Genomic DNA, 10,000 nt, shown 5'->3' with positions numbered 1-10,000 from the left:
AGGTACTTTGAAACGGTCCCATTTTACTTGTGTACACTTCACAGTCATGTTAGTGTTCTGTTTTTTTTTTTTTGAAACCGTTTATTGCAATCTCAAGAATATACAAGTATGGGCCTACAACCTTCCGGCCGGCCGCTAGAATGACAGGAGGATATGACATACGTACAAAAACACTTGGCGTTGCATAGAAGCAAAATCAGGAGGTATCAGCGTCGTGGGCCACATCACTCTGACCCCACAATACGGTTTCATTTTATACAAACAACACAAAAACCACACCCGCAAGGCAACCCGCAATCGAAAGTAACAGCACGTGCTCCCCGAGTGGGGGACCCCAGCCATCCACAGGAGTCTAAAGAGGGGAAGGGGAACAGATCGAGGACTGGGGGAACTCCGTGCTCGGGGCTATGGAAAGGAGTCAATTAAGGGGACGGGGCTGGTGAGGCCGCAGGCAGCAGTGGTGGCGCGCAGATACCCCTGCGGTAGGCGTTCCAGGGGCCCCATACTTTCACCCATGCCCCAGGCTTACCCCTCACCACATACACCACCTTTTCTCGGAACATGCACCAATCCATGTGTTCTTTCCAGGCCGACACCGCCGGGGGCCTCTGGGATCCCCACAGTTGAGCAATGTCACGCTTAGCTATCATATATCCCAGAGTCACCCATCGCGTCTGCGGAACCGAGTAGTCAGTTGGTTCCCACACATTCAGCAGGCATCTCCTCGCTTCAGGCAGCAGCGCGACATGCGTAACCACTCGCAGGACCTCATGCACACCACGCCAGAATCGCTACACCTTCGGGCATTCCCACAAAATATGCAAAAAAGTCGCCAAAGCACCACACCCACGCTTACACAACCCATCCTCAGCATAGCCCATACGCAGAAGCCTTGGCCCCGTCATGTAAACCCGATGGAGTATCTTAAGCTGGACGAAGCGAAGGCGAGCCGGTATGGCCACCTCCTTCGGAGAGGCCACCGCGGAAATCCAGTCTTCGTCGTCCAACTCCAGCCCGTCGGCAACCCAAGCCTCGCGGAGGCCAGTCAGCAAGCCCGAGCGGTCATTAATCAATTTTTTGTAAATAAGGGAGATCGTGCTGTCCGGAACGTGGCCATCCAGCACTCTATCCTCCAGGGGGGAAGACTCCGGGATGGAGGCGACGTCTGGGAAGACTGAGCCCAGCGCGTGACGGACCTGCAAGTACCGAAAGTATTCACTGCCCTGCAGCTGAAACTCCGTCTGCAGCGTCTCGAATGTTTTAAATCCCCCCCTCGTCCAGAGGTACCCCACTTTACTGATGCCGATCGTGTCCCACTTCTCGAAGCCCTTCGAGGTCCACAGGGAGCCCAATCTCTCAGACGCGTACAACGGTGATGCCCGGGTCAAACGGTCCTTCCACCCCATAGCTGCGTTAGCCGCATGCCATACTTGTACCATGACACGCGTAGGTCCCGTCAGGCGGGGGCCGGGCGCGCCAGAGTAGAGCGCTCGATTATAGTCGCCACCAGGCAGGAGCATCTTGTCCATTTCAAATGCCGGGTTTAAGGCGGGCCCGTAAAGGCCATGATTAATTGCAGCTAGCTGGGAGGCCCAGTAATACCGTTTAATATCCGGGAGGGCAATCCCCCCGTCGTCCCATGGGAGCGTCAACTTCGCCAGGGCAATACGCGGCCTCCCGTCCCAGAACAGGCGGCGCTGTAGACTCTCCACCTCACGGAAGTAGCGCGCCGGGACTAAATGCATAGTATTCTGGAGAGCGTACAGGAAGCGTGGCAACGACATCATCTTAAACAATGCCGCCCGGCCGAGCGGCGAAAGCGGCAGGCGCTGCCAGCGCGCGACGTCCTCCTTCAAGCGCTGGAGGGGGGGGAAGCAAATTCCGCTCGTAGCGGGCCTCCGGGTCCAGAGTAATGTAAACCCCCAGGTACCGAAACCCCTGTGAGGCAATCTGGATCGGACAGCCCCGCGGGAGGACGGGAGCCTCCCCGGAAAGCACATACACACATGATTTAGCCCAGTTGATGACAAGGCCTGAGTTGCGGCCGAATGAGCACAAAACATCAACCAGGACAATCAGTGATTTACGCGGGGAGGCTAGGTACAAAAGGATATCGTCCGCGTATAGGGACACTCGGTCCTCATACTCGGGGGTCCAACTGAGACCACGGATGGAAGGGTGCCACCGCAGCCACTCCGCCAGGGGTTCCAAGGCCAGCGCGAACAGGAGCGGCGACAAGGGACAGCCCTGTCGCGTGCCCCGTCCCAGCTCGAATGGGACCGATACTCTTCCATTCACCACCACCTGCGCCAATGGGCCCGAATACAACAATTTGACCCAGCTGATGAACCCCGGGCCAAATCCAAACTTTGCCAGCATAGCCCAGATGTATGGCCACTCGAGCGTGTCGAACGCCATGGTGGCATCTAAGGACGCCAATATGGCCGGCTCCCGCACAAACGGGACACGCGCGAGCACCCCGTGCAAGCGCCGCAGATTAAGGGCCGTGTTGCGATGGGGAATAAAGCCGGACTGGTCTTGGTGGACCAGATCGCCCACCACGCCGACCAGCCGGTTGGCTAGCACCTTGGCGAGGATTTTGGGCTCTGCATTCAAGAGCGAGATAGGCCGGTAGGATGTAACCCGGTCTCGAGGTCTCCCTTCCTTGTGGATCACCACGATTGTAGCCAGACGTTGGTCCGGCGGGAGGGAGCCCAGCGAGTGGGCCGCCAGGAACATCGCACGGAGGTGGGGTGCCAGTACATCCGGTCGCAGCTTATACAACTCGATAGGGATGCCGTTCGGGCCCATGGCCTTGCCGGATGCGACCGAGCGTATGGCGAGGGCGATTTCGTCGGAGGTAGGAGCGGCATCTAACGACACCCTGTCCTCCACCGAAAGGGAAGGCAGCGCGATATCCCTAAGCAGGGCATGGGAATCCTCCTCCGAGCAGGGAGAAACCGGGGAATACACCTCGCGGAAATAATCCGCGAAACAAGAGACAATGTCTTCTGGCTCGGTGACACGCACACCATCCATCCTCTCAATCAGCGGGACCACACGACTCGCTCTCTCCTTTTTATCCAACCATGCAAGCAGTTTACCAGCCTTATCACCCACATCATACAGTCGCCCCTGTTGCTCTCTATAGAAGCCCCTGGCCGCCTCCGTGACGAGGGCCCTGTAGGCCGCCTGCTTAAGTTGTAGGACATGTAGTGCAGCATCCGTCACCCCACCCTCTAGATCACCCTCCAATTCAGCGATTTCGGCCTCCACCCGGGTCACCTCCTCCTGCTCGCGCCTCCGGGCATGGGAAATAAAGGAGAGGGCCTCCCCTCTAAGAACTGTTTTGAAGGCTTCCCACAGGGAGATAGCCGAAGGGACGGACCCCACATTCTCATCGAAATACCGCTGCAAGGATTTAATCAAATCAGCGCGAATGGTGGGGTCGCGCAGGTAACAGGCATTGATTGGAGCTACCCTGCCCTCCCCTCTCGGGAAGACATCAACGTGCAACAGGAGCGGGGAGTGATCTGAAATACCCCGCGCCAAATGGCGCACCTCTCCTACCCTCCCAACATAGGCCGCAGGGACAAGGACATAATCAAGCCGTGAGAGGCTACCATGGGCACCCGAGTGGAAAGTGTACTGCAGCTGCGTGGGATGTTTTAAGCGCCAGCAGTCCACCAATCCCAGTGTATCTAAGAAGCCGGACAGCCACGCCTGCGCCCGGGGGAGGTCCCTAGGGGGGTGACGATCCACGGTCCCAGAAACCACCGCATTGAAGTCCCCCCCAACCACCAGAAGCCCCCCCGGAAGGTCAAGGAGGAGGCGCCCTAGGTCTGCAAAAGTCATAGACTGTAACCCCGGTGGGACGTACACTGATACAAAGACAACTACTTTACCCTCCATTCTCCCCACTAAGACAGTGTAGCGTCCCCTCTCATCATGGCGCACCTCGTCTATTTCCAACGGGAGCGAGTTCTTCACCATGATGCCCACCCCCCGTGAGCCCGACGTGAAGCCCGAGTGGGCCACCAAGCGGTAGCCACGCCGATTCATGGCACAAAAGGAATTACCAATAAGGTGTGTCTCCTGCAGAAAGACCACATCTGGCGAAAGTCGTTTCAAATACTGCAGGACCACACCTCGCTTAATCCTATCCCCCAGTCCGTTAACGTTCCAGGACAATAAAGTCAGGTCCCTACCCCCCATCACATACAGAAGCCATCATTCGTCCACCCGAGAGCACCTTAAAAACACCAATACAATAAAGGGTTTGCCTTGCGGTAAAAACGAACAACACCCCACCCCAACCCACCCATCCCAACAGAACTCCCCCCTCCCTGCACCCCTGCATGAGCCCAAACAGCCCCCCCAAAGTGCAGTGTGCCTGTCGCCCCATGAATGATGAAACTAACTAGTCCCCCAGAGGAGGAGGGAGAGCCCCCAAGAGACCCCGTACCACCTCCACAGGAGGGAGACTTAACGAACAGTCAAAAATGACGACAATGTTATCCAGAGCGAGGCCTACTGTTAGTCCCTCAGTCCTGATCCGGCGAGCCCTCCTCTCCAACCGCGCCCCCCCCACCCCCCCGGCCCCGATCCCCGGGCAAGGAGTCCAACCAGTCCCCGGCCGCCTCGGGACGATCAAAAAAGTGCGTGCGGCCATCCACCTCCACCCGCAACTTAGCTGGAAAAAGCATCGCATACTTGAGGTTCAGGTCCCGTAGACGACGTTTGACTCCGAGAAAGCTCAGTCTCTGCTTCTGGACCGCTGGGGTGAAATCAGGATAGAAGTTTACGTCCATATTGTCAAGTCTGACCGGTCCTTGTTGCCTAGAAGTCTGAAGGATAGCGTCTCTGTCCCGAAGGTTGAAAATCCGGGCAATGAGAGGCCTCGGAGGGGCTCCGGCCTTAGGTCTTCCTCCGGGAACCCTGTGGGCACGTTCCACCGCAAAGAATTTACTCAGCCCCAGGGGCTGGAGATGGGTGAGAATCAGGTCCTCCACAAACAGGTCCGCCGCCGCCTCCTCACGTCCCTCCGGCACCCCGACAATGCGGACATTGTTCCTCCGGGCCCGACCCTCGGAATCCTCCAGTCGACGATCCATCAGGGCGCTCGCCTGGCCAAGCCGGCGCACCTCCTTTTGGAGGGCCGCCACGTCCGCCGTAAGGCCCGAGGTGGTGTGGGCCAAAGAATCGACCCGGTCATTGGTCTTGGATAAATCGGCCCTCACCAGGCCAACATCCACGTGGACCGAGTCAATCTTTTGCGCCAGTGTGTCAAAGCGCTGGTCCACCGAGGCCTTCATCTCGGCGATAGCGCCCATGACATCTCGCAGGGTCAGATCCGCGGGCAGCGCAGGAGCATCAGTCGGGCCCTCAGGGGACCTATGCGGCACCTCAGGAGATCCCTTCTGGAGGGTGTAGCGGTCCATGCTGTTGGACTGATGGGCTGCGCCACGGCGGGTCGATTTCACCTTTGCCCGGTCGCCATCTTGCTTTGTGGACATGGTTTCAGTCCCCAAATCGTGCCAATCACCTCGGAAAAGGCCGACAAACCAGTTCACGGGCTCCGGGGGGGGGCAACCACAGGTCCGCAGGACGGATCACAGCCGGCGGGCCAGCAGGGCACCCCAACGAGGCCACACCACCGCACACCGCCCCGCAACCCAACCTCGCCTACGCAGCAAGGAGGGTGCAAAAGCGAAAGTGAAAGTGCGGGGTACGCGAGTCGCCCAGCCCTGCCCGCCGCTGTTGATCACTTTGTCTCCGGATCGCCCCGCAACTCCAATCCGGGGGGCCCGCGTGGAGAAGGCCGCAAACCTCAATCGGTGCTCCCGCCGGTGTCCGAGGTCCAATTTGGAAGCGGAAAACGGGTGACACCTCAGCTCGGGCTCACCAACACAGTCCCCTCATCTAGGACAGGATATTTTCAGGATTTATGTAGGAGGTCACGGAGGTCCTCGGGAGCCTCGCACCTACGCGGCCATCTTGGTTGCGCGCTAGGCTCCTCCCCCCAAAGTAGATTTTTAAATGCCTATTTTTGTGAGATGCATTTTCGACCGGCCAGAACATATTCCTTTGGAAAAAATGATTTGAATTGGATTGGTGTGAATCTTGTTTCTAGAGGTGGTGACAGGCTTTCAGCTACTTGAATAGGTCAAGAGAGGATACATAAAACGTATATAACCTATGTGAGTGTGAAAAATTAGCATATGCAGGAAGGAGCAATTTGTCCTACTTTCAAAACAGTTTCACTCCACGTCTGGAAACTTCCAGAGCTATGTAGAGAATACAAATGAGCTTTAAACTCATGTGGAAAGAGGTTTGTATGGAAAAAGGAAAACAAAAGCATATCGTACTCATAAAATTTTCAATATATAGATTCCAAAAAAGTGCTTCCAGCGAAAAGAGCTGAAAGAAAACTATGGGATGTAAACCTGAATACCTTTCAATAATATGTTCTCCATCCATGCATACCACCTACATGATAAAAATCATCTCAGGTGGACGGATGACCGCGTGGCCTAATGGATAAGGCGTCTGACTTCGGATCAGAAGATTGAGGGTTCGAGTCCCTTCGTGGTCGTTTTTGGGTAAATTGGTCACACAATCTGCTTTACATTCAGAGTGGAAAAAGTCTTTTCCAATACTCTTGTAGTCCTCACTTTCTCATTACTAATCATTAATAAAGTGGAGTACATACTGTAAACTCATTCAGGTTGCATCTTCAGTCTAACTACTTGTGCATTTTAGTGGCATTAAAAAGTGCTTCTATGCCGACGCACTGAATATGTAATAGGTTTGCAGAATTTTGACGTGACAGAATGGGTTTTTAGCTTAAGTGTGTGTAGAAGAACTGCAAGGTGTGTGCCTATGTGTGCATAGAGTGCTACATGTGTAAAATCTGTATGATTTGGGCAGTTAAAGTGCTGATTTTGCCTCCGAGTAAGAAAAGTACTACACAAAATGTATAAAGGATCGGCACATTGGCTGCCTTTGCTGATGCCCCCGTTGCCTAATTTGTAGTGCAATGGTTAAGTTGCAGAGTGTGGTTGAACTTGGTTAGGAGACTTAGTGCCTCTTTCCGTGTCCCACTGATGATAAGGATGGCTTGATACCATTTTCTAAGCCCAGTATATTGAGAAAAGAAGTAAGTGAAGAAGAAGTGTGGAGTCGAAAGTGGTTCTCCAATTTCTCTCCACTTGCTAAAATTGCAAAGTCTCCATTATAGCATAGAAGAGAGCGTTAAAGTCGGGGATGGAAGAGGATGAAAATGGGAAGTTTACTTATAGAGAGAAGTCAGAAATGCCCTGTGTGCACACACCGGTGTCAGACCATAGAATACATTTAAATAATGCCTCTGGAAAAGAGCTATGCATGTGTGCCTCAGTGGCCTAATGGATAAGGCACTGGCCTCCTAAGGCGCGGATTGTGGGTTCAAGTCCCATCTGAGGTGATAACAAAAATCCTCTCTCTTTCTTTTCCAGAAAATTAGGTAGATTTATTACATGCTTCCTCTCAGAAGTTTATGAGGGATTAGGTACTTTGAAACGGTCCTATTTTACTTGTGTACACTTCACAGTCATGTTAGTGTTATGAAACTGCAAAGTAGATTCTTAAATGCCTATTTTTGTGAGATGCATTTTCGACCGGCCAGAACATATTCCTTTGGAAAAAATGATATGAATTGGATTGGTGTGAATCTTGTTTCTAGAGGTGGTGACAGGCTTTCAGCTACTTGAATAGGTCAAGCCAGGATTCATAAAACTTATACAACCTATGTGAGTGTGAAAAATTAGCATATGCAGGAAGGAGCAATTTGTACTACTTTCAAAACAGTTTCACTCCCCGTCTGGAAACGTCCAGAGCTATGTAGAGCATACAAATGAGCTTTAAACTCATGTGGAAACAGGTTTGTATGGAAAAAGGAAATCAAAAGCATATCGTACTCATAAAATTCTCAATATATAGATTCCAAAAAAGTGCTTCCAGCGAAAAGAGCTGAAAGAACACTATGGGATGTAAACCTGAATACCTTTCAATAATATGTTCTCCATCCATGCATACCACCTACATGATAAAAATCATCTCAGGTGGATGGATGACCGCGTGGCCTAATGGATAAGGCGTCTGACTTCGGATCAGAAGCTTGAGGGTTCGAGTCCCTTCGTGGTCGTTTTTGGCCAATGGTCACACAATCTGCTTTACATTCAGAGTGGAAAAAGTCTTTTCCAATACTCTTGTAGTCCTCACTTTCTCAGTACTAATCATTAATAAAGTGGAGTACATACTGTAAACTCATTCAGGTTGCATCTTCAGTCTAACTACTTGTGCATTTTAGTGGCATTAAAAAGTGCTTCTATGCCGACGCACTGAATATGTAATAGGTTTGCAGAATTTTGACGTGACAGAATGGGTTTTTAGCTTAAGTGTGTGTAGAAGAACTGCAAGGTGTGTGCCTATGTGTGCATAGAGTGGTACATGTGTAAAATCTGTATGATTTGGGCAGTTAAAGTGCTGATTTTGCCTCCGAGTAAGAAAAGTACTACACAAAATGTATAAAGGATCGGCACATTGGCTGCCTTTGCTGATGCCCCCGTTGCCTACTTTGTAGTGCAATGGTTAAGTTGCAGAGTGTGGTTGAACTTGGTTAGGAGACTTAGTGCCTCTTTCCGTGTCCTACTGATGATAAGGATGGCTTGATACCCTTTTCTAAGCCCAGTATATTGAGAAAAGAAGTAAGTGAAGAAGAAGTGTGGAGTCGAAAGTGGTTCTCCAATTACTCTCCACTTGCTAAAATTGCAAAGTCTCCATTATAGCATAGAAGAGAGCGTTAAAGTCGGGGATGGAAGAGGATGAAAATGGGAAGTTTACTTATAGAGAGAAGTGAGAAATGCCCTGTGTGCACACACCGGTGTCTGACCATAGAATACATTTAAATAATGCCTCTAGAAAAGAGCTATGCATGTGTGCCTCAGTGGCCTAATGGATAAGGCACTGGCCTCCTAAGCCAGGGATTGTGGGTTCGAGTCCCATCTGAGGTGATAACAAAAATCCTGCCTCTTTCTTTTCCAGAAAATTAGGTAGATTTATTACATGCTTCCTCTCAGAAGTATATGAGGGATTAGGTACTTTGAAACTGTCCCGTTTTACTTGTGTACACTTCACAGTCATGTTAGGGTTCTGAAACTGCAAAGTATATTTTTAAATGCCTATTTTTGTGAGATGCATTTTCGACCGGCCAGAACATATTCCTTTGGAAAAAATGATTTGAATTGGATTGGTGTGAATCTTGTTTCTAGAGGTGGTGACAGGCTTTCAGCTACTTGAATAGGTCAAGCCAGGATACATAAAATGTATACAACCTATGTGAGTGTGAAAAATTAGCATATGCAGGAAGGAGCAATTTGTCCTACTTTCAAAACAGTTTCACTCCACGTCTGGAAACTTCCAGAGCTATGTAGAGAATACAAATGAGCTTTAAACTCATGAGGAAAGAGGTTTGTATGGAAAAAGGAAAACAAAAGCATATCGTACTCATAAAATTCTAAATATATAGATTCCAAAAAAGTGCTTCCAGCGAAAAGAGCTGAAAGAACACTATGGGATGTAAACCTGAATACCTTTCAATAATATGTTCTCCATCCATGCATACCACCTACATGATAAAAATCATCTCAGGTGGACGGATGACCGCGTGGCCTAATGGATAAGGCGTCTGACTTCGGATGAGAAGATTGAGGGTTCGAGTCCCTTCGTGGTCGTTTTTGGCCAATGGTCACACAATCTGCTTTACATTCAGAGTGGAAAAAGTCTTTTCCAATACTCTTGTAGTCCTCACTTTCTCATTACTAATCATTAATAAAGTGGAGTACATACTGTAAACTCATTCAGGTTGCATCTTCAGTCTAACTACTTGTGCATTTTAGTGGCATTAAAAAGTGCTTCTATGCCGACGCACTGAATATGTAATAGGTTTGCAGAATTTTGA

At 51.0% G+C, this 10,000-nt stretch overlaps 3 non-coding genes across 3 annotated transcripts; all 3 read left to right on the top strand.

Annotated features, from left to right (window-relative positions):
* The first annotated feature begins 6,522 nt into the window (after positions 1-6,522).
* Positions 6,523-6,595, top strand: TRNAR-UCG (transfer RNA arginine (anticodon UCG)). The gene has a single exon. It is a non-coding gene; the product is annotated as a tRNA-Arg (tRNA).
* A 1,517-nt stretch (positions 6,596-8,112) lies between these two features.
* Positions 8,113-8,185, top strand: TRNAR-UCG (transfer RNA arginine (anticodon UCG)). Its single transcript has one exon. It is a non-coding gene; the product is annotated as a tRNA-Arg (tRNA).
* Positions 8,186-8,980: 795 nt separating this feature from the next.
* TRNAR-CCU (transfer RNA arginine (anticodon CCU)) lies at positions 8,981-9,053 on the top strand. Its single transcript has one exon. It is a non-coding gene; the product is annotated as a tRNA-Arg (tRNA).
* Positions 9,054-10,000: the final 947 nt, after the last annotated feature.

This window comes from Triturus cristatus, chromosome 4_1 (assembly GCF_964204655.1).
Source record: "Triturus cristatus chromosome 4_1, aTriCri1.1, whole genome shotgun sequence".
NCBI classification, from domain to species: Eukaryota; Metazoa; Chordata; class Amphibia; order Caudata; family Salamandridae; genus Triturus; species Triturus cristatus.
Note: the sequence above shows the minus strand (reverse complement) of the source record. Positions and strands in the feature narration are given on the sequence as shown.